The sequence below is a fragment of the Rana temporaria genome, unplaced genomic scaffold (genome assembly GCF_905171775.1).
Source record: "Rana temporaria unplaced genomic scaffold, aRanTem1.1, whole genome shotgun sequence".
Classification (NCBI taxonomy): domain Eukaryota; kingdom Metazoa; phylum Chordata; class Amphibia; order Anura; family Ranidae; genus Rana; species Rana temporaria.
This window is the reverse complement of record NW_024404593.1, coordinates 18,663-44,823: the sequence shown is the minus strand read 5'-3', so window position 1 is coordinate 44,823 and position 26,161 is coordinate 18,663. Positions and strand designations below refer to the sequence as shown.

Below are 26,161 nucleotides of genomic sequence, written 5' to 3'. Positions count from 1 at the left end.
GCCGCGTACACCACCGGCAGAGGATGTCCATTGAGGACTGTCGCAGACTGACCCTCAGTCTGCTGAGAGACTATACCTTGATAGACTTTAAGGAGGAAGAGGACGTCTAAAGATTTCCCCTTCCCCCTGACATTGACATTTCTTGACACGCTTTTTTGAACTACTGTTTTCAGGGTAATGCGGCGTCATGCACGATGTGATGTTTCGGGGTTAAACAACTCTGCGCAACACATCAGGCATCATACCGCAGAATGGGTTGAATGAATGTAATTTAATTGAATGCTTGCAACTGTATTGATATGTAGTGTATTTATGCGCTGCGTCGCAGTACAGAGAATGTACCCTGTCAAAAGTATTTGATTTTTGTATATTTGCTTTGCAAAATAAACTTAAATATTGCCTTTTACTAAAGATTTCCGTGGAGAGGAACAACCATGAGTTTCGGTGAATTTTTTGATGCCTGGCTAATGCTGGGCTTCCTTAATATGGTGAAAAATAGCTTGAGTTCCTTCGATTGGGAAAGGCACATAGACGGCGTTAATGTTGTTGTTGTTGGTGGTGGTGGTGGTCAATGCAGCCTAAAAAACGGTTTGATGGCATTGGTCCACGCATATATTTGCCCCCAATTCCATGGCCATGCGCCTTATATCATTCTGATGAAGCCGATTGTTACGCGTGCCTGCTGATTCCCACCCCCATGCTGACTCCCATATATCAGGGCTGCTGCTGAGCTCTGACACTAAAGTCAGTATGCGCCTCCATCATCTGCAGCTCTGTCCTCTGTCTCCCCTCCCCTTTCTGACTATCTGCTTGTGTTACTCTATTCTTGTACCAGATCGTGCAGTCTCCATAGAGACTGTCAAAAATTGTCATTGCCGGCTATATTTCAAGCCGTCATGACGGGGTATTGGTAAAAGTTTTCAATTAGCAATAATCGCGCCTCAGTGAAACTTCATTGGCTACAATACTGCCACTGCGCAAAGCTACCAATAGATGGCAGCAGCGAACACCCTCCCACAGGAACATCGCAACAAGCTCATGGGGAGTCACAGCGGAATGCTTTAATTTCTATACCTTACTTGTCCTATAAATATTCCATATTACAAATAGCACATGTACACATTTCTTACACACTAATCATCATAAATGTTGTTGGTGGTCAACGCGGCCTAGAAAATGATTTGATGGCCTTGGTCCACGCATTTATTTGCTCCCAATTCCATGGCCGTGCGCCTCTATGCAAATATATGTGCTGCTGCAGTGTCGTCCGGGAAGACTGTCTGATAGCCCTGGCATCCTGAAGACATTTCAGAGGCCTCCTCCCCAGGTACAGACAGTTTCCTGTTCAAAAGTGGCGGCGGCGGCGACGAGCGTGGAATAGCTCTGATTGAGGCTAGTTGACCAGCCAGCAAGCACCCAGAAAGCCCCTCCATAACCAGGAAGAGATGTTCCCCTGACCGGGGGCTGCTAGAGTGATGATTCCAACTCATACTTACCTGGCAGGGGAGACACCATGATCATGAAGGCGGTTCTCCCAGGGCGAGGCTCGGCCATTGCACTCCGGCTGTGCTGACCCCTGCGATTTCCCCAAATGCGGGAAACTCGACTGCATAATTTGTGGTAGTGGGGGACTGCGTTCGCGCTTTCCCCTGATTATTCCTGGTAAAAGATAGATTTGAAGAAAAAGAAGCAGAAGCAGCAGCAACAACAACAACAGCAGCAGCAGCAACAACAGACTTTGCCGTGTTTCTTTCTTCCCCTGCTGTTTCTTTTCTCAGGTGTTTCTGCAGCCTTCTACAATAGTTCAGCACGTTCGCCACTTGTTGTCCTGGATCCATCCCATGTATCTCTTCGTTCGATGCTGCATGCTTCCATATCTCTACGCAGCAGGCCTCGTTTCTCAGAAGGAAATCTGCATTGTGTCTGAACACTTCATTTCCGCCCCTCTATGCAAATATATGTGCTGCTGCAGTGTCGTCCGGGAAGACTGTCTGATAGCCCTGGCATCCTGAAGACATTTCAGAGGCCTCCTCCCCAGGTACAGACAGTTTCCTGTTCAAAAGTGGCGGCGGCGGCGGCGACGAGCGTGGAATAGCTCTGATTGAGGCTAGTTGACCAGCCAGCAAGCACCCAGAAAGCCCCTCCATAACCAGGAAGAGATGTTCCCCTGACCGGGGGCTGCTAGAGTGATGATTCCAACTCATACTTACCTGGCAGGGGAGACACCATGATCATGAAGGCGGTTCTCCCAGGGCGAGGCTCGGCCATTGCACTCCGGCTGTGCTGACCCCTGCGATTTCCCCAAATGCGGGAAACTCGACTGCATAATTTGTGGTAGTGGGGGACTGCGTTCGCGCTTTCCCCTGATTATTCCTGGTAAAAGATAGATTTGAAGAAAAAGAAGCAGAAGCAGCAGCAACAACAACAACAGCAGCAGCAGCAACAACAGACTTTGCCGTGTTTCTTTCTTCCCCTGCTGTTTCTTTTCTCAGGTGTTTCTGCAGCCTTCTACAATAGTTCAGCACGTTCGCCACTTGTTGTCCTGGATCCATCCCATGTATCTCTTCGTTCGATGCTGCATGCTTCCATATCTCTACGCAGCAGGCCTCGTTTCTCAGAAGGAAATCTGCATTGTGTCTGAACACTTCATTTCCGCCCCTCTATGCAAATATATGTGCTGCTGCAGTGTCGTCCGGGAAGACTGTCTGATAGCCCTGGCATCCTGAAGACATTTCAGAGGCCTCCTCCCCAGGTACAGACAGTTTCCTGTTCAAAAGTGGCGGCGGCGGCGGCGACGAGCGTGGAATAGCTCTGATTGAGGCTAGTTGACCAGCCAGCAAGCACCCAGAAAGCCCCTCCATAACCAGGAAGAGATGTTCCCCTGACCGGGGGCTGCTAGAGTGATGATTCCAACTCATACTTACCTGGCAGGGGAGACACCATGATCATGAAGGCGGTTCTCCCAGGGCGAGGCTCGGCCATTGCACTCCGGCTGTGCTGACCCCTGCGATTTCCCCAAATGCGGGAAACTCGACTGCATAATTTGTGGTAGTGGGGGACTGCGTTCGCGCTTTCCCCTGATTATTCCTGGTAAAAGATAGATTTGAAGAAAAAGAAGCAGAAGCAGCAGCAACAACAACAACAGCAGCAGCAGCAGCAACAACAGACTTTGCCGTGTTTCTTTCTTCCCCTGCTGTTTCTTTTCTCAGGTGTTTCTGCAGCCTTCTACAATAGTTCAGCACGTTCGCCACTTGTTGTCCTGGATCCATCCCATGTATCTCTTCGTTCGATGCTGCATGCTTCCATATCTCTACGCAGCAGGCCTCGTTTCTCAGAAGGAAATCTGCATTGTGTCTGAACACTTCATTTCCGCCCCTCTATGCAAATATATGTGCTGCTGCAGTGTCGTCCGGGAAGACTGTCTGATAGCCCTGGCATCCTGAAGACATTTCAGAGGCCTCCTCCCCAGGTACAGACAGTTTCCTGTTCAAAAGTGGCGGCGGCGGCGGCGACGAGCGTGGAATAGCTCTGATTGAGGCTAGTTGACCAGCCAGCAAGCACCCAGAAAGCCCCTCCATAACCAGGAAGAGATGTTCCCCTGACCGGGGGCTGCTAGAGTGATGATTCCAACTCATACTTACCTGGCAGGGGAGACACCATGATCATGAAGGCGGTTCTCCCAGGGCGAGGCTCGGCCATTGCACTCCGGCTGTGCTGACCCCTGCGATTTCCCCAAATGCGGGAAACTCGACTGCATAATTTGTGGTAGTGGGGGACTGCGTTCGCGCTTTCCCCTGATTATTCCTGGTAAAAGATAGATTTGAAGAAAAAGAAGCAGAAGCAGCAGCAACAACAACAACAGCAGCAGCAGCAACAACAGACTTTGCCGTGTTTCTTTCTTCCCCTGCTGTTTCTTTTCTCAGGTGTTTCTGCAGCCTTCTACAATAGTTCAGCACGTTCGCCACTTGTTGTCCTGGATCCATCCCATGTATCTCTTCGTTCGATGCTGCATGCTTCCATATCTCTACGCAGCAGGCCTCGTTTCTCAGAAGGAAATCTGCATTGTGTCTGAACACTTCATTTCCGCCCCTCTATGCAAATATATGTGCTGCTGCAGTGTCGTCCGGGAAGACTGTCTGATAGCCCTGGCATCCTGAAGACATTTCAGAGGCCTCCTCCCCAGGTACAGACAGTTTCCTGTTCAAAAGTGGCGGCGGCGGCGGCGACGAGCGTGGAATAGCTCTGATTGAGGCTAGTTGACCAGCCAGCAAGCACCCAGAAAGCCCCTCCATAACCAGGAAGAGATGTTCCCCTGACCGGGGGCTGCTAGAGTGATGATTCCAACTCATACTTACCTGGCAGGGGAGACACCATGATCATGAAGGCGGTTCTCCCAGGGCGAGGCTCGGCCATTGCACTCCGGCTGTGCTGACCCCTGCGATTTCCCCAAATGCGGGAAACTCGACTGCATAATTTGTGGTAGTGGGGGACTGCGTTCGCGCTTTCCCCTGATTATTCCTGGTAAAAGATAGATTTGAAGAAAAAGAAGCAGAAGCAGCAGCAACAACAACAACAGCAGCAGCAGCAACAACAGACTTTGCCGTGTTTCTTTCTTCCCCTGCTGTTTCTTTTCTCAGGTGTTTCTGCAGCCTTCTACAATAGTTCAGCACGTTCGCCACTTGTTGTCCTGGATCCATCCCATGTATCTCTTCGTTCGATGCTGCATGCTTCCATATCTCTACGCAGCAGGCCTCGTTTCTCAGAAGGAAATCTGCATTGTGTCTGAACACTTCATTTCCGCCCCTCTATGCAAATATATGTGCTGCTGCAGTGTCGTCCGGGAAGACTGTCTGATAGCCCTGGCATCCTGAAGACATTTCAGAGGCCTCCTCCCCAGGTACAGACAGTTTCCTGTTCAAAAGTGGCGGCGGCGGCGGCGACGAGCGTGGAATAGCTCTGATTGAGGCTAGTTGACCAGCCAGCAAGCACCCAGAAAGCCCCTCCATAACCAGGAAGAGATGTTCCCCTGACCGGGGGCTGCTAGAGTGATGATTCCAACTCATACTTACCTGGCAGGGGAGACACCATGATCATGAAGGCGGTTCTCCCAGGGCGAGGCTCGGCCATTGCACTCCGGCTGTGCTGACCCCTGCGATTTCCCCAAATGCGGGAAACTCGACTGCATAATTTGTGGTAGTGGGGGACTGCGTTCGCGCTTTCCCCTGATTATTCCTGGTAAAAGATAGATTTGAAGAAAAAGAAGCAGAAGCAGCAGCAACAACAACAACAGCAGCAGCAGCAGCAACAACAGACTTTGCCGTGTTTCTTTCTTCCCCTGCTGTTTCTTTTCTCAGGTGTTTCTGCAGCCTTCTACAATAGTTCAGCACGTTCGCCACTTGTTGTCCTGGATCCATCCCATGTATCTCTTCGTTCGATGCTGCATGCTTCCATATCTCTACGCAGCAGGCCTCGTTTCTCAGAAGGAAATCTGCATTGTGTCTGAACACTTCATTTCCGCCCCTCTATGCAAATATATGTGCTGCTGCAGTGTCGTCCGGGAAGACTGTCTGATAGCCCTGGCATCCTGAAGACATTTCAGAGGCCTCCTCCCCAGGTACAGACAGTTTCCTGTTCAAAAGTGGCGGCGGCGGCGGCGACGAGCGTGGAATAGCTCTGATTGAGGCTAGTTGACCAGCCAGCAAGCACCCAGAAAGCCCCTCCATAACCAGGAAGAGATGTTCCCCTGACCGGGGGCTGCTAGAGTGATGATTCCAACTCATACTTACCTGGCAGGGGAGACACCATGATCATGAAGGCGGTTCTCCCAGGGCGAGGCTCGGCCATTGCACTCCGGCTGTGCTGACCCCTGCGATTTCCCCAAATGCGGGAAACTCGACTGCATAATTTGTGGTAGTGGGGGACTGCGTTCGCGCTTTCCCCTGATTATTCCTGGTAAAAGATAGATTTGAAGAAAAAGAAGCAGAAGCAGCAGCAACAACAACAACAGCAGCAGCAGCAGCAACAACAGACTTTGCCGTGTTTCTTTCTTCCCCTGCTGTTTCTTTTCTCAGGTGTTTCTGCAGCCTTCTACAATAGTTCAGCACGTTCGCCACTTGTTGTCCTGGATCCATCCCATGTATCTCTTCGTTCGATGCTGCATGCTTCCATATCTCTACGCAGCAGGCCTCGTTTCTCAGAAGGAAATCTGCATTGTGTCTGAACACTTCATTTCCGCCCCTCTATGCAAATATATGTGCTGCTGCAGTGTCGTCCGGGAAGACTGTCTGATAGCCCTGGCATCCTGAAGACATTTCAGAGGCCTCCTCCCCAGGTACAGACAGTTTCCTGTTCAAAAGTGGCGGCGGCGGCGGCGACGAGCGTGGAATAGCTCTGATTGAGGCTAGTTGACCAGCCAGCAAGCACCCAGAAAGCCCCTCCATAACCAGGAAGAGATGTTCCCCTGACCGGGGGCTGCTAGAGTGATGATTCCAACTCATACTTACCTGGCAGGGGAGACACCATGATCATGAAGGCGGTTCTCCCAGGGCGAGGCACGGCTATTGCACACTCTAGGCCGTGCTGATCGTGGTTGTCTTCCCTGCCGCTTCTCGGCCTTTTGGCTGGGACTGGGTGTGGTATCTGTCCTTATCAGTTGTCAGCGGAGCGCTGAAGCACCTCCTACATGGGGAGGGTGGATGCAATCCAATGACGTCATTGCACCTGGAAGGATGGTTTCAGCAGGGACTACGCTGTGCTGCCCGACAGAATACTGGGGGCCGGCCCATGGTTGAGTCTGAGCCATCTGGAAGGGTGCTCCTGGTGAGGATGGGTGCTGCGCTTGGTCTTGGTCTTTTTGCCGAGTTCTAGTCTGGCCTTCTGGCTGGCTGGTGTAAGTGCTATCTCTGTCAGCGATCTGGTTGGAGGAGCCGGTAATGCCCTGGGGTATGACGGGGTAGGACCGTGCAAATCCGCTGGGTTGGCTGGCAGGGGTGGAGGGCTGCACTGGCCGGTCGGGGGGTCGGATATGGAACGAAAAGCCTATGGTGCATGTGCCCCTGGAGTGGCAGTCCAGGGGTATCTGAAGATCACTGTGTGTGAGGGACACATTGATTGAAGGATACCACGGTCACTGCACCAGATACACGCTTTTTTTAGCACCTGCCTCCTGGGCCGGGCCTTTTGGCTAGGACCGGAGGAATTTTTTATTCCTGGCCGGAGGGCCTGGTCATTGTTTCACCACAATGGCCACTTCTTTCACTCTCCTCTCCACTATCCCTTCCCCCACTTTATTTTATTTAAGCCTGTGTTTGTCACTTTTTTGTCTTTTTTTGTTGTGCACGTTTTGTCTCACTGTGTGATTAGTAGGGTGCGGGTCCTCGGGCCAGCCCTGAACGTCTTGGGAGTGGGTGGACATGGCCTTCTGGCTTAGTTCGCCTGCTCTCATGGGGTCTCCCTTCGGGGGAGCCCCACCTAGTACTGGGAGGGTTCTGTTTCGGCAGTCCCTCCGAGGAAGTTGGGTCCGTGTCGGCTTCGGTTGCTCGGACCACAGTACCTCAGTCCCCGTCTGGAGCCTAACGCCCCGGGGGATCAGGGTTATGGGTCCCTCTTCACAGGAGGACCACTTGACGTTGCACCCGTCTGCACGTTTTTGTGAACACTCTTTATGTGTGTGCACATTTTTTCTGCACCGGGTGGAGTTTTTTGGGTGTGTTCACACGCCATAGGCTTTTCAAAAAAAAAAAAAAAAATGAAGGCGGTTCTCCCAGGGCGAGGCTCGGCCATTGCACTCCGGCTGTGCTGACCCCTGCGATTTCCCCAAATGCGGGAAACTCGACTGCATAATTTGTGGTAGTGGGGGACTGCGTTCGCGCTTTCCCCTGATTATTCCTGGTAAAAGATAGATTTGAAGAAAAAGAAGCAGAAGCAGCAGCAACAACAACAACAGCAGCAGCAGCAGCAACAACAGACTTTGCCGTGTTTCTTTCTTCCCCTGCTGTTTCTTTTCTCAGGTGTTTCTGCAGCCTTCTACAATAGTTCAGCACGTTCGCCACTTGTTGTCCTGGATCCATCCCATGTATCTCTTCGTTCGATGCTGCATGCTTCCATATCTCTACGCAGCAGGCCTCGTTTCTCAGAAGGAAATCTGCATTGTGTCTGAACACTTCATTTCCGCCCCTCTATGCAAATATATGTGCTGCTGCAGTGTCGTCCGGGAAGACTGTCTGATAGCCCTGGCATCCTGAAGACATTTCAGAGGCCTCCTCCCCAGGTACAGACAGTTTCCTGTTCAAAAGTGGCGGCGGCGGCGGCGACGAGCGTGGAATAGCTCTGATTGAGGCTAGTTGACCAGCCAGCAAGCACCCAGAAAGCCCCTCCATAACCAGGAAGAGATGTTCCCCTGACCGGGGGCTGCTAGAGTGATGATTCCAACTCATACTTACCTGGCAGGGGAGACACCATGATCATGAAGGCGGTTCTCCCAGGGCGAGGCTCGGCCATTGCACTCCGGCTGTGCTGACCCCTGCGATTTCCCCAAATGCGGGAAACTCGACTGCATAATTTGTGGTAGTGGGGGACTGCGTTCGCGCTTTCCCCTGATTATTCCTGGTAAAAGATAGATTTGAAGAAAAAGAAGCAGAAGCAGCAGCAACAACAACAACAGCAGCAGCAGCAGCAACAACAGACTTTGCCGTGTTTCTTTCTTCCCCTGCTGTTTCTTTTCTCAGGTGTTTCTGCAGCCTTCTACAATAGTTCAGCACGTTCGCCACTTGTTGTCCTGGATCCATCCCATGTATCTCTTCGTTCGATGCTGCATGCTTCCATATCTCTACGCAGCAGGCCTCGTTTCTCAGAAGGAAATCTGCATTGTGTCTGAACACTTCATTTCCGCCCCTCTATGCAAATATATGTGCTGCTGCAGTGTCGTCCGGGAAGACTGTCTGATAGCCCTGGCATCCTGAAGACATTTCAGAGGCCTCCTCCCCAGGTACAGACAGTTTCCTGTTCAAAAGTGGCGGCGGCGGCGGCGACGAGCGTGGAATAGCTCTGATTGAGGCTAGTTGACCAGCCAGCAAGCACCCAGAAAGCCCCTCCATAACCAGGAAGAGATGTTCCCCTGACCGGGGGCTGCTAGAGTGATGATTCCAACTCATACTTACCTGGCAGGGGAGACACCATGATCATGAAGGCGGTTCTCCCAGGGCGAGGCTCGGCCATTGCACTCCGGCTGTGCTGACCCCTGCGATTTCCCCAAATGCGGGAAACTCGACTGCATAATTTGTGGTAGTGGGGGACTGCGTTCGCGCTTTCCCCTGATTATTCCTGGTAAAAGATAGATTTGAAGAAAAAGAAGCAGAAGCAGCAGCAACAACAACAACAGCAGCAGCAGCAACAACAGACTTTGCCGTGTTTCTTTCTTCCCCTGCTGTTTCTTTTCTCAGGTGTTTCTGCAGCCTTCTACAATAGTTCAGCACGTTCGCCACTTGTTGTCCTGGATCCATCCCATGTATCTCTTCGTTCGATGCTGCATGCTTCCATATCTCTACGCAGCAGGCCTCGTTTCTCAGAAGGAAATCTGCATTGTGTCTGAACACTTCATTTCCGCCCCTCTATGCAAATATATGTGCTGCTGCAGTGTCGTCCGGGAAGACTGTCTGATAGCCCTGGCATCCTGAAGACATTTCAGAGGCCTCCTCCCCAGGTACAGACAGTTTCCTGTTCAAAAGTGGCGGCGGCGGCGGCGACGAGCGTGGAATAGCTCTGATTGAGGCTAGTTGACCAGCCAGCAAGCACCCAGAAAGCCCCTCCATAACCAGGAAGAGATGTTCCCCTGACCGGGGGCTGCTAGAGTGATGATTCCAACTCATACTTACCTGGCAGGGGAGACACCATGATCATGAAGGCGGTTCTCCCAGGGCGAGGCTCGGCCATTGCACTCCGGCTGTGCTGACCCCTGCGATTTCCCCAAATGCGGGAAACTCGACTGCATAATTTGTGGTAGTGGGGGACTGCGTTCGCGCTTTCCCCTGATTATTCCTGGTAAAAGATAGATTTGAAGAAAAAGAAGCAGAAGCAGCAGCAACAACAACAACAGCAGCAGCAGCAACAACAGACTTTGCCGTGTTTCTTTCTTCCCCTGCTGTTTCTTTTCTCAGGTGTTTCTGCAGCCTTCTACAATAGTTCAGCACGTTCGCCACTTGTTGTCCTGGATCCATCCCATGTATCTCTTCGTTCGATGCTGCATGCTTCCATATCTCTACGCAGCAGGCCTCGTTTCTCAGAAGGAAATCTGCATTGTGTCTGAACACTTCATTTCCGCCCCTCTATGCAAATATATGTGCTGCTGCAGTGTCGTCCGGGAAGACTGTCTGATAGCCCTGGCATCCTGAAGACATTTCAGAGGCCTCCTCCCCAGGTACAGACAGTTTCCTGTTCAAAAGTGGCGGCGGCGGCGGCGGCGACGAGCGTGGAATAGCTCTGATTGAGGCTAGTTGACCAGCCAGCAAGCACCCAGAAAGCCCCTCCATAACCAGGAAGAGATGTTCCCCTGACCGGGGGCTGCTAGAGTGATGATTCCAACTCATACTTACCTGGCAGGGGAGACACCATGATCATGAAGGCGGTTCTCCCAGGGCGAGGCTCGGCCATTGCACTCCGGCTGTGCTGACCCCTGCGATTTCCCCAAATGCGGGAAACTCGACTGCATAATTTGTGGTAGTGGGGGACTGCGTTCGCGCTTTCCCCTGATTATTCCTGGTAAAAGATAGATTTGAAGAAAAAGAAGCAGAAGCAGCAGCAACAACAACAACAGCAGCAGCAGCAACAACAGACTTTGCCGTGTTTCTTTCTTCCCCTGCTGTTTCTTTTCTCAGGTGTTTCTGCAGCCTTCTACAATAGTTCAGCACGTTCGCCACTTGTTGTCCTGGATCCATCCCATGTATCTCTTCGTTCGATGCTGCATGCTTCCATATCTCTACGCAGCAGGCCTCGTTTCTCAGAAGGAAATCTGCATTGTGTCTGAACACTTCATTTCCGCCCCTCTATGCAAATATATGTGCTGCTGCAGTGTCGTCCGGGAAGACTGTCTGATAGCCCTGGCATCCTGAAGACATTTCAGAGGCCTCCTCCCCAGGTACAGACAGTTTCCTGTTCAAAAGTGGCGGCGGCGGCGGCGACGAGCGTGGAATAGCTCTGATTGAGGCTAGTTGACCAGCCAGCAAGCACCCAGAAAGCCCCTCCATAACCAGGAAGAGATGTTCCCCTGACCGGGGGCTGCTAGAGTGATGATTCCAACTCATACTTACCTGGCAGGGGAGACACCATGATCATGAAGGCGGTTCTCCCAGGGCGAGGCTCGGCCATTGCACTCCGGCTGTGCTGACCCCTGCGATTTCCCCAAATGCGGGAAACTCGACTGCATAATTTGTGGTAGTGGGGGACTGCGTTCGCGCTTTCCCCTGATTATTCCTGGTAAAAGATAGATTTGAAGAAAAAGAAGCAGAAGCAGCAGCAACAACAACAACAACAGCAGCAGCAGCAACAACAGACTTTGCCGTGTTTCTTTCTTCCCCTGCTGTTTCTTTTCTCAGGTGTTTCTGCAGCCTTCTACAATAGTTCAGCACGTTCGCCACTTGTTGTCCTGGATCCATCCCATGTATCTCTTCGTTCGATGCTGCATGCTTCCATATCTCTACGCAGCAGGCCTCGTTTCTCAGAAGGAAATCTGCATTGTGTCTGAACACTTCATTTCCGCCCCTCTATGCAAATATATGTGCTGCTGCAGTGTCGTCCGGGAAGACTGTCTGATAGCCCTGGCATCCTGAAGACATTTCAGAGGCCTCCTCCCCAGGTACAGACAGTTTCCTGTTCAAAAGTGGCGGCGGCGGCGGCGACGAGCGTGGAATAGCTCTGATTGAGGCTAGTTGACCAGCCAGCAAGCACCCAGAAAGCCCCTCCATAACCAGGAAGAGATGTTCCCCTGACCGGGGGCTGCTAGAGTGATGATTCCAACTCATACTTACCTGGCAGGGGAGACACCATGATCATGAAGGCGGTTCTCCCAGGGCGAGGCTCGGCCATTGCACTCCGGCTGTGCTGACCCCTGCGATTTCCCCAAATGCGGGAAACTCGACTGCATAATTTGTGGTAGTGGGGGACTGCGTTCGCGCTTTCCCCTGATTATTCCTGGTAAAAGATAGATTTGAAGAAAAAGAAGCAGAAGCAGCAGCAACAACAACAACAACAGCAGCAGCAACAACAGACTTTGCCGTGTTTCTTTCTTCCCCTGCTGTTTCTTTTCTCAGGTGTTTCTGCAGCCTTCTACAATAGTTCAGCACGTTCGCCACTTGTTGTCCTGGATCCATCCCATGTATCTCTTCGTTCGATGCTGCATGCTTCCATATCTCTACGCAGCAGGCCTCGTTTCTCAGAAGGAAATCTGCATTGTGTCTGAACACTTCATTTCCGCCCCTCTATGCAAATATATGTGCTGCTGCAGTGTCGTCCGGGAAGACTGTCTGATAGCCCTGGCATCCTGAAGACATTTCAGAGGCCTCCTCCCCAGGTACAGACAGTTTCCTGTTCAAAAGTGGCGGCGGCGGCGGCGGCGACGAGCGTGGAATAGCTCTGATTGAGGCTAGTTGACCAGCCAGCAAGCACCCAGAAAGCCCCTCCATAACCAGGAAGAGATGTTCCCCTGACCGGGGGCTGCTAGAGTGATGATTCCAACTCATACTTACCTGGCAGGGGAGACACCATGATCATGAAGGCGGTTCTCCCAGGGCGAGGCTCGGCCATTGCACTCCGGCTGTGCTGACCCCTGCGATTTCCCCAAATGCGGGAAACTCGACTGCATAATTTGTGGTAGTGGGGGACTGCGTTCGCGCTTTCCCCTGATTATTCCTGGTAAAAGATAGATTTGAAGAAAAAGAAGCAGAAGCAGCAGCAACAACAACAACAGCAGCAGCAGCAACAACAGACTTTGCCGTGTTTCTTTCTTCCCCTGCTGTTTCTTTTCTCAGGTGTTTCTGCAGCCTTCTACAATAGTTCAGCACGTTCGCCACTTGTTGTCCTGGATCCATCCCATGTATCTCTTCGTTCGATGCTGCATGCTTCCATATCTCTACGCAGCAGGCCTCGTTTCTCAGAAGGAAATCTGCATTGTGTCTGAACACTTCATTTCCGCCCCTCTATGCAAATATATGTGCTGCTGCAGTGTCGTCCGGGAAGACTGTCTGATAGCCCTGGCATCCTGAAGACATTTCAGAGGCCTCCTCCCCAGGTACAGACAGTTTCCTGTTCAAAAGTGGCGGCGGCGGCGGCGACGAGCGTGGAATAGCTCTGATTGAGGCTAGTTGACCAGCCAGCAAGCACCCAGAAAGCCCCTCCATAACCAGGAAGAGATGTTCCCCTGACCGGGGGCTGCTAGAGTGATGATTCCAACTCATACTTACCTGGCAGGGGAGACACCATGATCATGAAGGCGGTTCTCCCAGGGCGAGGCTCGGCCATTGCACTCCGGCTGTGCTGACCCCTGCGATTTCCCCAAATGCGGGAAACTCGACTGCATAATTTGTGGTAGTGGGGGACTGCGTTCGCGCTTTCCCCTGATTATTCCTGGTAAAAGATAGATTTGAAGAAAAAGAAGCAGAAGCAGCAGCAACAACAACAGCAGCAGCAGCAACAACAGACTTTGCCGTGTTTCTTTCTTCCCCTGCTGTTTCTTTTCTCAGGTGTTTCTGCAGCCTTCTACAATAGTTCAGCACGTTCGCCACTTGTTGTCCTGGATCCATCCCATGTATCTCTTCGTTCGATGCTTGTTATATTCTAAAATCCCTTCCGGAAGGATTTTATAAAGAATATATATATTCTTGTTAATATGAATGAATGTGAGACTGTTTGAGCTATTAATTTTCTTGTGTAATTCGCTGAAATCGAGATTTGAAACTCCAAAAACGTATAAGTTTGAATATGAAATATATATATATGTTCATTTGAAATGTTTAATGTTTTAAGTAAAGAATTGTATTTGATTGGAATGTGTTCTCCTATTGAGGTAATTCATATGGCTGTTTCTCAGTGATTGATTAGCTAGGCCACATTCTGTTTAGAATGTGATTTTAGCTGTGTCTGCAGACCTTTCACCTTTTCTTACCTAAACAAGCCATTTCCTCTTGAGATCTACAGAATATTTAGACTAGGTTCTTAGGAGCCATTTCCTATGTAAAGGTTGAGATAGATGTAAAACAGATGTTGTATCAGGTTTTCATTATAAGTCACACCCTTTTGGGAGGGTATTTTTCTGAGCGCGAAATTCAGACAAAGAAATGTCTTTGATATATAAACTATAGGTCTGATGGCTTCGGTAGCTTTTTCCTATTCAGCCACCAAGAAGAAGAAGCTCACATTGACAGACATTCATTTTGCAAACATACGGAAGCAAGTCTTGGAACACACATCTGATTCATTTGAAATTCATATTTTTTTAACTCTTATTTGAAGCTATTTGATACATTTAAACTGTTTTTGTACTTATGTTAAGTGTGTACATTAAACACACGTTTTTTTATTCACGAATCTGTCTCACGATCGATTTAATAGCAGTAAGTGTGCTATTTAAATATAAGTCAAGTTATCAACTTTATTTCAATGCTGCATGCTTCCATATCTCTACGCAGCAGGCCTCGTTTCTCAGAAGGAAATCTGCATTGTGTCTGAACACTTCATTTCCGCCCCTCTATGCAAATATATGTGCTGCTGCAGTGTCGTCCGGGAAGACTGTCTGATAGCCCTGGCATCCTGAAGACATTTCAGAGGCCTCCTCCCCAGGTACAGACAGTTTCCTGTTCAAAAGTGGCGGTGGCGGCGGCGACGAGCGTGGAATAGCTCTGATTGAGGCTAGTTGACCAGCCAGCAAGCACCCAGAAAGCCCCTCCATAACCAGGAAGAGATGTTCCCCTGACCGGGGGCTGCTAGAGTGATGATTCCAACTCATACTTACCTGGCAGGGGAGACACCATGATCATGAAGGCGGTTCTCCCAGGGCGAGGCTCGGCCATTGCACTCCGGCTGTGCTGACCCCTGCGATTTCCCCAAATGCGGGAAACTCGACTGCATAATTTGTGGTAGTGGGGGACTGCGTTCGCGCTTTCCCCTGATTATTCCTGGTAAAAGATAGATTTGAAGAAAAAGAAGCAGAAGCAGCAGCAACAACAACAACAGCAGCAGCAGCAGCAACAACAGACTTTGCCGTGTTTCTTTCTTCCCCTGCTGTTTCTTTTCTCAGGTGTTTCTGCAGCCTTCTACAATAGTTCAGCACGTTCGCCACTTGTTGTCCTGGATCCATCCCATGTATCTCTTCGTTCGATGCTGCATGCTTCCATATCTCTACGCAGCAGGCCTCGTTTCTCAGAAGGAAATCTGCATTGTGTCTGAACACTTCATTTCCGCCCCTCTATGCAAATATATGTGCTGCTGCAGTGTCGTCCGGGAAGACTGTCTGATAGCCCTGGCATCCTGAAGACATTTCAGAGGCCTCCTCCCCAGGTACAGACAGTTTCCTGTTCAAAAGTGGCGGCGGCGGCGGCGGCGACGAGCGTGGAATAGCTCTGATTGAGGCTAGTTGACCAGCCAGCAAGCACCCAGAAAGCCCCTCCATAACCAGGAAGAGATGTTCCCCTGACCGGGGGCTGCTAGAGTGATGATTCCAACTCATACTTACCTGGCAGGGGAGACACCATGATCATGAAGGCGGTTCTCCCAGGGCGAGGCTCGGCCATTGCACTCCGGCTGTGCTGACCCCTGCGATTTCCCCAAATGCGGGAAACTCGACTGCATAATTTGTGGTAGTGGGGGACTGCGTTCGCGCTTTCCCCTGATTATTCCTGGTAAAAGATAGATTTGAAGAAAAAGAAGCAGAAGCAGCAGCAACAACAACAACAGCAGCAGCAGCAGCAACAACAGACTTTGCCGTGTTTCTTTCTTCCCCTGCTGTTTCTTTTCTCAGGTGTTTCTGCAGCCTTCTACAATAGTTCAGCACGTTCGCCACTTGTTGTCCTGGATCCATCCCATGTATCTCTTCGTTCGATGCTGCATGCTTCCATATCTCTACGCAGCAGGCCTCGTTTCTCAGAAGGAAATCTGCATTGTGTCTGAACACTTCATTTCCGCCCCTCTATGCAAATATATGTGCTGCTGCAGTGTCGTCCGGGAAGACTGTCTGATAGCCCTGGCATCCTGAAGACATTTCAGAGGCCTCCTCCCCAGGTACAGACAGTTTCCTGTTCAAAAGTGGCGGCGGCGGCGGCGACGAGCGTGGAATAGCTCTGATTGAGGCTAGTTGACCAGCCAGCAAGCACCCAGAAAGCCCCTCCATAACCAGGAAGAGATGTTCCCCTGACCGGGGGCTGCTAGAGTGATGATTCCAACTCATACTTACCTGGCAGGGGAGACACCATGATCATGAAGGCGGTTCTCCCAGGGCGAGGCTCGGCCATTGCACTCCGGCTGTGCTGACCCCTGCGATTTCCCCAAATGCGGGAAACTCGACTGCATAATTTGTGGTAGTGGGGGACTGCGTTCGCGCTTTCCCCTGATTATTCCTGGTAAAAGATAGATTTGAAGAAAAAGAAGCAGAAGCAGCAGCAACAACAACAACAGCAGCAGCAGCAGCAACAACAGACTTTGCCGTGTTTCTTTCTTCCCCTGCTGTTTCTTTTCTCAGGTGTTTCTGCAGCCTTCTACAATAGTTCAGCACGTTCGCCACTTGTTGTCCTGGATCCATCCCATGTATCTCTTCGTTCGATGCTGCATGCTTCCATATCTCTACGCAGCAGGCCTCGTTTCTCAGAAGGAAATCTGCATTGTGTCTGAACACTTCATTTCCGCCCCTCTATGCAAATATATGTGCTGCTGCAGTGTCGTCCGGGAAGACTGTCTGATAGCCCTGGCATCCTGAAGACATTTCAGAGGCCTCCTCCCCAGGTACAGACAGTTTCCTGTTCAAAAGTGGCGGCGGCGGCGGCGACGAGCGTGGAATAGCTCTGATTGAGGCTAGTTGACCAGCCAGCAAGCACCCAGAAAGCCCCTCCATAACCAGGAAGAGATGTTCCCCTGACCGGGGGCTGCTAGAGTGATGATTCCAACTCATACTTACCTGGCAGGGGAGACACCATGATCATGAAGGCGGTTCTCCCAGGGCGAGGCTCGGCCATTGCACTCCGGCTGTGCTGACCCCTGCGATTTCCCCAAATGCGGGAAACTCGACTGCATAATTTGTGGTAGTGGGGGACTGCGTTCGCGCTTTCCCCTGATTATTCCTGGTAAAAGATAGATTTGAAGAAAAAGAAGCAGAAGCAGCAGCAACAACAACAACAGCAGCAGCAGCAGCAACAACAGACTTTGCCGTGTTTCTTTCTTCCCCTGCTGTTTCTTTTCTCAGGTGTTTCTGCAGCCTTCTACAATAGTTCAGCACGTTCGCCACTTGTTGTCCTGGATCCATCCCATGTATCTCTTCGTTCGATGCTGCATGCTTCCATATCTCTACGCAGCAGGCCTCGTTTCTCAGAAGGAAATCTGCATTGTGTCTGAACACTTCATTTCCGCCCCTCTATGCAAATATATGTGCTGCTGCAGTGTCGTCCGGGAAGACTGTCTGATAGCCCTGGCATCCTGAAGACATTTCAGAGGCCTCCTCCCCAGGTACAGACAGTTTCCTGTTCAAAAGTGGCGGCGGCGGCGACGAGCGTGGAATAGCTCTGATTGAGGCTAGTTGACCAGCCAGCAAGCACCCAGAAAGCCCCTCCATAACCAGGAAGAGATGTTCCCCTGACCGGGGGCTGCTAGAGTGATGATTCCAACTCATACTTACCTGGCAGGGGAGACACCATGATCATGAAGGCGGTTCTCCCAGGGCGAGGCACGGCTATTGCACACTCTAGGCCGTGCTGATCGTGGTTGTCTTCCCTGCCGCTTCTCGGCCTTTTGGCTGGGACTGGGTGTGGTATCTGTCCTTATCAGTTGTCAGCGGAGCGCTGAAGCACCTCCTACATGGGGAGGGTGGATGCAATCCAATGACGTCATTGCACCTGGAAGGATGGTTTCAGCAGGGACTACGCCGTGCTGCCCGACAGAATACTGGGGGCCGGCCCATGGTTGAGTCTGAGCCATCTGGAAGGGTGCTCCTGGTGAGGATGGGTGCTGTGCTTGGTCTTGGTCTTTTTGCCGAGTTCTAGTCTGGCCTTCTGGCTGGCTGGTGTAAGTGCTATCTCTGTCGGCGATCCGGTTGGAGGAGCTGGTAATGCCCTGTGGTAGGACAGGGCAGAGCCATGCAAATCCGCTGGGTTGACGGAGGGTCTGGAGGGGCTAGTATTGGTGGAGGCTGCTAACTGGAGCGGCAGTTCTCCCCAAGAAAACCTTGAAGGGCTCTCTAGCTGACGGGGGTGGAGGGCTGCACTGGCCAGTCGGGGGGTCGGATATGGAACGAAAAGCCTATGGTGCATGTGCCCCTGGAGTGGCAGTCCAGGGGTATCTGAAGATCACTGTGTGTGAGGGACACATTGATTGAAGGATACCACGGTCACTGCACCAGATACACGCTTTTTTTAGCACCTGCCTCCTGGGCCGGGCCTTTTGGCTAGGACCGGAGGAATTTTTTATTCCTGGCCGGAGGGCCTGGTCATTGTTTCACCACAATGGCCACTTCTTTCACTCTCCTCTCCACTATCCCTTCCCCCACTTTATTTTATTTAAGCCTGTGTTTGTCACTTTTTTGTCTTTTTTTGTTGTGCACGTTTTGTCTCACTGTGTGATTAGTAGGGTGCGGGTCCTCGGGCCAGCCCTGAACGTCTTGGGAGTGGGTGGACATGGCCTTCTGGCTTAGTTCGCCTGCTCTCATGGGGTCTCCCTTCGGGGGAGCCCCACCTAGTACTGGGAGGGTTCTGTTTCGGCAGTCCCTCCGAGGAAGTTGGGTCCGTGTCGGCTTCGGTTGCTCGGACCACAGTACCTCAGTCCCCGTCTGGAGCCTAACGCCCCGGGGGATCAGGGTTATGGGTCCCTCTTCACAGGAGGACCACTTGACGTTGCACCCGTCTGCACGTTTTTGTGAACACTCTTTATGTGTGTGCACATTTTTTCTGCACCGGGTGGAGTTTTTTTGGGTGTGTTCACACGCCATAGGCTTTTCAAAAAAAAAGGTGGTTCTCCCAGGGCGAGGCACGGCTATTGCACACTCTAGGCCGTGCTGATCGTGGTTGTCTTCCCTGCCGCTTCTCGGCCTTTTGGCTGGGACTGGGTGTGGTATCTGTCCTTATCAGTTGTCAGCGGAGCGCTGAAGCACCTCCTACATGGGGAGGGTGGATGCAATCCAATGACGTCATTGCACCTGGAAGGATGGTTTCAGCAGGGACTACGCCGTGCTGCCCGACAGAATACTGGGGGCCGGCCCATGGTTGAGTCTGAGCCATCTGGAAGGGTGCTCCTGGTGAGGATGGGTGCTGTGCTTGGTCTTGGTCTTTTTGCCGAGTTCTAGTCTGGCCTTCTGGCTGGCTGGTGTAAGTGCTATCTCTGTCGGCGATCCGGTTGGAGGAGCTGGTAATGCCCTGTGGTAGGACAGGGCAGAGCCATGCAAATCCGCTGGGTTGACGGAGGGTCTGGAGGGGCTAGTATTGGTGGAGGCTGCTAACTGGAGCGGCAGTTCTCCCCAAGAAAACCTTGAAGGGCTCTCTAGCTGACGGGGGTGGAGGGCTGCACTGGCCAGTCGGGGGGTCGGATATGGAACGAAAAGCCTATGGTGCATGTGCCCCTGGAGTGGCAGTCCAGGGGTATCTGAAGATCACTGTGTGTGAGGGACACATTGATTGAAGGATACCACGGTCACTGCACCAGATACACGCTTTTTTTAGCACCTGCCTCCTGGGCCGGGCCTTTTGGCTAGGACCGGAGGAATTTTTTATTCCTGGCCGGAGGGCCTGGTCATTGTTTCACCACAATGGCCACTTCTTTCACTCTCCTCTCCACTATCCCTTCCCCCACTTTATTTTATTTAAGCCTGTGTTTGTCACTTTTTTGTCTTTTTTTGTTGTGCACGTTTTGTCTCACTGTGTGATTAGTAGGGTGCGGGTCCTCGGGCCAGCCCTGAACGTCTTGGGAGTGGGTGGACATGGCCTTCTGGCTTAGTTCGCCTGCTCTCATGGGGTCTCCCTTCGGGGGAGCCCCACCTAGTACTGGGAGGGTTCTGTTTCGGCAGTCCCTCCGAGGAAGTTGGGTCCGTGTCGGCTTCGGTTGCTCGGACCACAGTACCTCAGTCCCCGTCTGGAGCCTAACGCCCCGGGGGATCAGGGTTATGGGTCCCTCTTCACAGGAGGACCACTTGACGTTGCACCCGTCTGCACGTTTTTGTGAACACTCTTTATGTGTGTGCACATTTTTTCTGCACCGGGTGGAGTTTTTTGGGTGTGTTCACACGCCATAGGCTTTTCAAAAAAAGAAAAAAAAAGAAAAAAGGTTCTCCCAGGGCGAGGCTCGGCCATTGCACTCCGGCTGTGCTGACCCCTGCGATTTCCCCAAATGCGGGAAACTCGACTGCATAATTTGTGGTAGTGGGGGACTGCGTTCGCGCTTTCCCCTGATTATTCCTGGTAAAAGATAGATTTGAAGAAAAAGAAGCAGAAGCAGCAGCAACAACAACAACAGCAGCAGCAGCAGCAACAACAGACTTTGCCGTGTTTCTTTCTTCCCCTGCTGTTTCTTTTCTCAGGTGTTTCTGCAGCCTTCTACAATAGTTCAGCACGTTCGCCACTTGTTGTCCTGGATCCATCCCATGTATCTCTTCGTTCGATGCTGCATGCTTCCATATCTCTACGCAGCAGGCCTCGTTTCTCAGAAGGAAATCTGCATTGTGTCTGAACACTTCATTTCCGCCCCTCTATGCAAATATATGTGCTGCTGCAGTGTCGTCCGGGAAGACTGTCTGATAGCCCTGGCATCCTGAAGACATTTCAGAGGCCTCCTCCCCAGGTACAGACAGTTTCCTGTTCAAAAGTGGCGGCGGCGGCGGCGACGAGCGTGGAATAGCTCTGATTGAGGCTAGTTGACCAGCCAGCAAGCACCCAGAAAGCCCCTCCATAACCAGGAAGAGATGTTCCCCTGACCGGGGGCTGCTAGAGTGATGATTCCAACTCATACTTACCTGGCAGGGGAGACACCATGATCATGAAGGCGGTTCTCCCAGGGCGAGGCTCGGCCATTGCACTCCGGCTGTGCTGACCCCTGCGATTTCCCCAAATGCGGGAAACTCGACTGCATAATTTGTGGTAGTGGGGGACTGCGTTCGCGCTTTCCCCTGATTATTCCTGGTAAAAGATAGATTTGAAGAAAAAGAAGCAGAAGCAGCAGCAACAACAACAACAGCAGCAGCAGCAGCAACAACAGACTTTGCCGTGTTTCTTTCTTCCCCTGCTGTTTCTTTTCTCAGGTGTTTCTGCAGCCTTCTACAATAGTTCAGCACGTTCGCCACTTGTTGTCCTGGATCCATCCCATGTATCTCTTCGTTCGATGCTGCATGCTTCCATATCTCTACGCAGCAGGCCTCGTTTCTCAGAAGGAAATCTGCATTGTGTCTGAACACTTCATTTCCGCCCCTCTATGCAAATATATGTGCTGCTGCAGTGTCGTCCGGGAAGACTGTCTGATAGCCCTGGCATCCTGAAGACATTTCAGAGGCCTCCTCCCCAGGTACAGACAGTTTCCTGTTCAAAAGTGGCGGCGGCGGCGACGAGCGTGGAATAGCTCTGATTGAGGCTAGTTGACCAGCCAGCAAGCACCCAGAAAGCCCCTCCATAACCAGGAAGAGATGTTCCCCTGACCGGGGGCTGCTAGAGTGATGATTCCAACTCATACTTACCTGGCAGGGGAGACACCATGATCATGAAGGCGGTTCTCCCAGGGCGAGGCTCGGCCATTGCACTCCGGCTGTGCTGACCCCTGCGATTTCCCCAAATGCGGGAAACTCGACTGCATAATTTGTGGTAGTGGGGGACTGCGTTCGCGCTTTCCCCTGATTATTCCTGGTAAAAGATAGATTTGAAGAAAAAGAAGCAGAAGCAGCAGCAACAACAACAACAGCAGCAGCAGCAACAACAGACTTTGCCGTGTTTCTTTCTTCCCCTGCTGTTTCTTTTCTCAGGTGTTTCTGCAGCCTTCTACAATAGTTCAGCACGTTCGCCACTTGTTGTCCTGGATCCATCCCATGTATCTCTTCGTTCGATGCTGCATGCTTCCATATCTCTACGCAGCAGGCCTCGTTTCTCAGAAGGAAATCTGCATTGTGTCTGAACACTTCATTTCCGCCCCTCTATGCAAATATATGTGCTGCTGCAGTGTCGTCCGGGAAGACTGTCTGATAGCCCTGGCATCCTGAAGACATTTCAGAGGCCTCCTCCCCAGGTACAGACAGTTTCCTGTTCAAAAGTGGCGGCGGCGGCGGCGACGAGCGTGGAATAGCTCTGATTGAGGCTAGTTGACCAGCCAGCAAGCACCCAGAAAGCCCCTCCATAACCAGGAAGAGATGTTCCCCTGACCGGGGGCTGCTAGAGTGATGATTCCAACTCATACTTACCTGGCAGGGGAGACACCATGATCATGAAGGCGGTTCTCCCAGGGCGAGGCTCGGCCATTGCACTCCGGCTGTGCTGACCCCTGCGATTTCCCCAAATGCGGGAAACTCGACTGCATAATTTGTGGTAGTGGGGGACTGCGTTCGCGCTTTCCCCTGATTATTCCTGGTAAAAGATAGATTTGAAGAAAAAGAAGCAGAAGCAGCAGCAACAACAACAACAGCAGCAGCAGCAGCAACAACAGACTTTGCCGTGTTTCTTTCTTCCCCTGCTGTTTCTTTTCTCAGGTGTTTCTGCAGCCTTCTACAATAGTTCAGCACGTTCGCCACTTGTTGTCCTGGATCCATCCCATGTATCTCTTCGTTCGATGCTGCATGCTTCCATATCTCTACGCAGCAGGCCTCGTTTCTCAGAAGGAAATCTGCATTGTGTCTGAACACTTCATTTCCGCCCCTCTATGCAAATATATGTGCTGCTGCAGTGTCGTCCGGGAAGACTGTCTGATAGCCCTGGCATCCTGAAGACATTTCAGAGGCCTCCTCCCCAGGTACAGACAGTTTCCTGTTCAAAAGTGGCGGCGGCGGCGGCGGCGACGAGCGTGGAATAGCTCTGATTGAGGCTAGTTGACCAGCCAGCAAGCACCCAGAAAGCCCCTCCATAACCAGGAAGAGATGTTCCCCTGACCGGGGGCTGCTAGAGTGATGATTCCAACTCATACTTACCTGGCAGGGGAGACACCATGATCATGAAGGCGGTTCTCCCAGGGCGAGGCTCGGCCATTGCACTCCGGCTGTGCTGACCCCTGCGATTTCCCCAAATGCGGGAAACTCGACTGCATAATTTGTGGTAGTGGGGGACTGCGTTCGCGCTTTCCCCTGATTATTCCTGGTAAAAGATAGATTTGAAGAAAAAGAAGCAGAAGCAGCAGCAACAACAACAACAGCAGCAGCAGCAGCAACAACAGACTTTGCCGTGTTTCTTTCTTCCCCTGCTGTTTCTTTTCTCAGGTGTTTCTGCAGCCTTCTACAATAGTTCAGCACGTTCGCCACTTGTTGTCCTGGATCCATCCCATGTATCTCTTCGTTCGATGCTGCATGCTTCCATATCTCTACGCAGCAGGCCTCGTTTCTCAGAAGGAAATCTGCATTGTGTCTGAACACTTCATTTCCGCCCCTCTATGCAAATATATGTGCTGCTGCAGTGTCGTCCGGGAAGACTGTCTGATAGCCCTGGCATCCTGAAGACATTTCAGAGGCCTCCTCCCCAGGTACAGACAGTTTCCTGTTCAAAAGTGGCGGCGGCGGCGGCGACGAGCGTGGAATAGCTCTGATTGAGGCTAGTTGACCAGCCAGCAAGCACCCAGAAAGCCCCTCCATAACCAGGAAGAGATGTTCCCCTGACCGGGGGCTGCTAGAGTGATGATTCCAACTCATACTTACCTGGCAGGGGAGACACCATGATCATGAAGGCGGTTCTCCCAGGGCGAGGCTCGGCCATTGCACTCCGGCTGTGCTGACCCCTGCGATTTCCCCAAATGCGGGAAACTCGACTGCATAATTTGTGGTAGTGGGGGACTGCGTTCGCGCTTTCCCCTGATTATTCCTGGTAAAAGATAGATTTGAAGAAAAAGAAGCAGAAGCAGCAGCAACAACAACAACAGCAGCAGCAGCAGCAACAACAGACTTTGCCGTGTTTCTTTCTTCCCCTGCTGTTTCTTTTCTCAGGTGTTTCTGCAGCCTTCTACAATAGTTCAGCACGTTCGCCACTTGTTGTCCTGGATCCATCCCATGTATCTCTTCGTTCGATGCTGCATGCTTCCATATCTCTACGCAGCAGGCCTCGTTTCTCAGAAGGAAATCTGCATTGTGTCTGAACACTTCATTTCCGCCCCTCTATGCAAATATATGTGCTGCTGCAGTGTCGTCCGGGAAGACTGTCTGATAGCCCTGGCATCCTGAAGACATTTCAGAGGCCTCCTCCCCAGGTACAGACAGTTTCCTGTTCAAAAGTGGCGGCGGCGGCGACGAGCGTGGAATAGCTCTGATTGAGGCTAGTTGACCAGCCAGCAAGCACCCAGAAAGCCCCTCCATAACCAGGAAGAGATGTTCCCCTGACCGGGGGCTGCTAGAGTGATGATTCCAACTCATACTTACCTGGCAGGGGAGACACCATGATCATGAAGGCGGTTCTCCCAGGGCGAGGCTCGGCCATTGCACTCCGGCTGTGCTGACCCCTGCGATTTCCCCAAATGCGGGAAACTCGACTGCATAATTTGTGGTAGTGGGGGACTGCGTTCGCGCTTTCCCCTGATTATTCCTGGTAAAAGATAGATTTGAAGAAAAAGAAGCAGAAGCAGCAGCAACAACAACAACAGCAGCAGCAGCAACAACAGACTTTGCCGTGTTTCTTTCTTCCCCTGCTGTTTCTTTTCTCAGGTGTTTCTGCAGCCTTCTACAATAGTTCAGCACGTTCGCCACTTGTTGTCCTGGATCCATCCCATGTATCTCTTCGTTCGATGCTGCATGCTTCCATATCTCTACGCAGCAGGCCTCGTTTCTCAGAAGGAAATCTGCATTGTGTCTGAACACTTCATTTCCGCCCCTCTATGCAAATATATGTGCTGCTGCAGTGTCGTCCGGGAAGACTGTCTGATAGCCCTGGCATCCTGAAGACATTTCAGAGGCCTCCTCCCCAGGTACAGACAGTTTCCTGTTCAAAAGTGGCGGCGGCGGCGGCGACGAGCGTGGAATAGCTCTGATTGAGGCTAGTTGACCAGCCAGCAAGCACCCAGAAAGCCCCTCCATAACCAGGAAGAGATGTTCCCCTGACCGGGGGCTGCTAGAGTGATGATTCCAACTCATACTTACCTGGCAGGGGAGACACCATGATCATGAAGGCGGTTCTCCCAGGGCGAGGCTCGGCCATTGCACTCCGGCTGTGCTGACCCCTGCGATTTCCCCAAATGCGGGAAACTCGACTGCATAATTTGTGGTAGTGGGGGACTGCGTTCGCGCTTTCCCCTGATTATTCCTGGTAAAAGATAGATTTGAAGAAAAAGAAGCAGAAGCAGCAGCAACAACAACAACAGCAGCAGCAGCAACAACAGACTTTGCCGTGTTTCTTTCTTCCCCTGCTGTTTCTTTTCTCAGGTGTTTCTGCAGCCTTCTACAATAGTTCAGCACGTTCGCCACTTGTTGTCCTGGATCCATCCCATGTATCTCTTCGTTCGATGCTGCATGCTTCCATATCTCTACGCAGCAGGCCTCGTTTCTCAGAAGGAAATCTGCATTGTGTCTGAACACTTCATTTCCGCCCCTCTATGCAAATATATGTGCTGCTGCAGTGTCGTCCGGGAAGACTGTCTGATAGCCCTGGCATCCTGAAGACATTTCAGAGGCCTCCTCCCCAGGTACAGACAGTTTCCTGTTCAAAAGTGGCGGCGGCGGCGGCGGCGACGAGCGTGGAATAGCTCTGATTGAGGCTAGTTGACCAGCCAGCAAGCACCCAGAAAGCCCCTCCATAACCAGGAAGAGATGTTCCCCTGACCGGGG

The 26,161-nt window shown here is 51.6% G+C and overlaps 29 non-coding genes and 2 pseudogenes across 29 annotated transcripts; 30 read left to right on the top strand and 1 right to left on the bottom strand.

The window, feature by feature from the left end:
* Window positions 1-844: 844 nt before the first annotated feature.
* On the bottom strand, window positions 845-985 carry LOC120922660. Its single transcript, XR_005745400.1, has one exon. It is a non-coding gene; the product is annotated as a U4 spliceosomal RNA (small nuclear RNA).
* Window positions 986-1,488: 503 nt separating this feature from the next.
* On the top strand, window positions 1,489-1,652 carry LOC120922654. The gene has a single exon (XR_005745396.1). It is a non-coding gene; the product is annotated as a U1 spliceosomal RNA (small nuclear RNA).
* A 550-nt stretch (window positions 1,653-2,202) lies between these two features.
* LOC120922714 lies at window positions 2,203-2,366 on the top strand. Its single transcript, XR_005745452.1, has one exon. It is a non-coding gene; the product is annotated as a U1 spliceosomal RNA (small nuclear RNA).
* Window positions 2,367-2,916: 550 nt separating this feature from the next.
* LOC120922713 lies at window positions 2,917-3,080 on the top strand. The gene has a single exon (XR_005745451.1). It is a non-coding gene; the product is annotated as a U1 spliceosomal RNA (small nuclear RNA).
* Window positions 3,081-3,633: 553 nt separating this feature from the next.
* LOC120922712 lies at window positions 3,634-3,797 on the top strand. The gene has a single exon (XR_005745450.1). It is a non-coding gene; the product is annotated as a U1 spliceosomal RNA (small nuclear RNA).
* A 550-nt stretch (window positions 3,798-4,347) lies between these two features.
* Window positions 4,348-4,511, top strand: LOC120922711. The gene has a single exon (XR_005745449.1). It is a non-coding gene; the product is annotated as a U1 spliceosomal RNA (small nuclear RNA).
* Window positions 4,512-5,061: 550 nt separating this feature from the next.
* LOC120922710 lies at window positions 5,062-5,225 on the top strand. The gene has a single exon (XR_005745448.1). It is a non-coding gene; the product is annotated as a U1 spliceosomal RNA (small nuclear RNA).
* Window positions 5,226-5,778: 553 nt separating this feature from the next.
* LOC120922708 lies at window positions 5,779-5,942 on the top strand. The gene has a single exon (XR_005745446.1). It is a non-coding gene; the product is annotated as a U1 spliceosomal RNA (small nuclear RNA).
* Window positions 5,943-6,495: 553 nt separating this feature from the next.
* Window positions 6,496-6,654, top strand: LOC120922658. The gene has a single exon (XR_005745398.1). It is a non-coding gene; the product is annotated as a U1 spliceosomal RNA (small nuclear RNA).
* A 1,090-nt stretch (window positions 6,655-7,744) lies between these two features.
* On the top strand, window positions 7,745-7,880 carry LOC120922655 (annotated as a pseudogene).
* A 553-nt stretch (window positions 7,881-8,433) lies between these two features.
* LOC120922707 lies at window positions 8,434-8,597 on the top strand. Its single transcript, XR_005745445.1, has one exon. It is a non-coding gene; the product is annotated as a U1 spliceosomal RNA (small nuclear RNA).
* A 553-nt stretch (window positions 8,598-9,150) lies between these two features.
* LOC120922706 lies at window positions 9,151-9,314 on the top strand. Its single transcript, XR_005745444.1, has one exon. It is a non-coding gene; the product is annotated as a U1 spliceosomal RNA (small nuclear RNA).
* Window positions 9,315-9,864: 550 nt separating this feature from the next.
* Window positions 9,865-10,028, top strand: LOC120922704. Its single transcript, XR_005745443.1, has one exon. It is a non-coding gene; the product is annotated as a U1 spliceosomal RNA (small nuclear RNA).
* Window positions 10,029-10,581: 553 nt separating this feature from the next.
* On the top strand, window positions 10,582-10,745 carry LOC120922703. The gene has a single exon (XR_005745442.1). It is a non-coding gene; the product is annotated as a U1 spliceosomal RNA (small nuclear RNA).
* Window positions 10,746-11,295: 550 nt separating this feature from the next.
* LOC120922702 lies at window positions 11,296-11,459 on the top strand. The gene has a single exon (XR_005745441.1). It is a non-coding gene; the product is annotated as a U1 spliceosomal RNA (small nuclear RNA).
* A 553-nt stretch (window positions 11,460-12,012) lies between these two features.
* LOC120922701 lies at window positions 12,013-12,176 on the top strand. Its single transcript, XR_005745440.1, has one exon. It is a non-coding gene; the product is annotated as a U1 spliceosomal RNA (small nuclear RNA).
* A 553-nt stretch (window positions 12,177-12,729) lies between these two features.
* On the top strand, window positions 12,730-12,893 carry LOC120922700. The gene has a single exon (XR_005745439.1). It is a non-coding gene; the product is annotated as a U1 spliceosomal RNA (small nuclear RNA).
* A 550-nt stretch (window positions 12,894-13,443) lies between these two features.
* LOC120922699 lies at window positions 13,444-13,607 on the top strand. The gene has a single exon (XR_005745438.1). It is a non-coding gene; the product is annotated as a U1 spliceosomal RNA (small nuclear RNA).
* Window positions 13,608-14,990: 1,383 nt separating this feature from the next.
* Window positions 14,991-15,154, top strand: LOC120922698. The gene has a single exon (XR_005745437.1). It is a non-coding gene; the product is annotated as a U1 spliceosomal RNA (small nuclear RNA).
* A 556-nt stretch (window positions 15,155-15,710) lies between these two features.
* Window positions 15,711-15,874, top strand: LOC120922696. Its single transcript, XR_005745435.1, has one exon. It is a non-coding gene; the product is annotated as a U1 spliceosomal RNA (small nuclear RNA).
* Window positions 15,875-16,427: 553 nt separating this feature from the next.
* Window positions 16,428-16,591, top strand: LOC120922695. Its single transcript, XR_005745434.1, has one exon. It is a non-coding gene; the product is annotated as a U1 spliceosomal RNA (small nuclear RNA).
* A 553-nt stretch (window positions 16,592-17,144) lies between these two features.
* Window positions 17,145-17,308, top strand: LOC120922694. Its single transcript, XR_005745433.1, has one exon. It is a non-coding gene; the product is annotated as a U1 spliceosomal RNA (small nuclear RNA).
* Window positions 17,309-17,858: 550 nt separating this feature from the next.
* On the top strand, window positions 17,859-18,017 carry LOC120922657. The gene has a single exon (XR_005745397.1). It is a non-coding gene; the product is annotated as a U1 spliceosomal RNA (small nuclear RNA).
* Window positions 18,018-20,450: 2,433 nt separating this feature from the next.
* LOC120922656 lies at window positions 20,451-20,623 on the top strand (annotated as a pseudogene).
* A 553-nt stretch (window positions 20,624-21,176) lies between these two features.
* LOC120922693 lies at window positions 21,177-21,340 on the top strand. Its single transcript, XR_005745432.1, has one exon. It is a non-coding gene; the product is annotated as a U1 spliceosomal RNA (small nuclear RNA).
* A 550-nt stretch (window positions 21,341-21,890) lies between these two features.
* Window positions 21,891-22,054, top strand: LOC120922692. The gene has a single exon (XR_005745431.1). It is a non-coding gene; the product is annotated as a U1 spliceosomal RNA (small nuclear RNA).
* A 550-nt stretch (window positions 22,055-22,604) lies between these two features.
* LOC120922691 lies at window positions 22,605-22,768 on the top strand. The gene has a single exon (XR_005745430.1). It is a non-coding gene; the product is annotated as a U1 spliceosomal RNA (small nuclear RNA).
* Window positions 22,769-23,324: 556 nt separating this feature from the next.
* LOC120922690 lies at window positions 23,325-23,488 on the top strand. The gene has a single exon (XR_005745429.1). It is a non-coding gene; the product is annotated as a U1 spliceosomal RNA (small nuclear RNA).
* Window positions 23,489-24,041: 553 nt separating this feature from the next.
* On the top strand, window positions 24,042-24,205 carry LOC120922688. The gene has a single exon (XR_005745428.1). It is a non-coding gene; the product is annotated as a U1 spliceosomal RNA (small nuclear RNA).
* A 550-nt stretch (window positions 24,206-24,755) lies between these two features.
* LOC120922687 lies at window positions 24,756-24,919 on the top strand. The gene has a single exon (XR_005745427.1). It is a non-coding gene; the product is annotated as a U1 spliceosomal RNA (small nuclear RNA).
* A 550-nt stretch (window positions 24,920-25,469) lies between these two features.
* LOC120922686 lies at window positions 25,470-25,633 on the top strand. Its single transcript, XR_005745426.1, has one exon. It is a non-coding gene; the product is annotated as a U1 spliceosomal RNA (small nuclear RNA).
* Window positions 25,634-26,161: the final 528 nt, after the last annotated feature.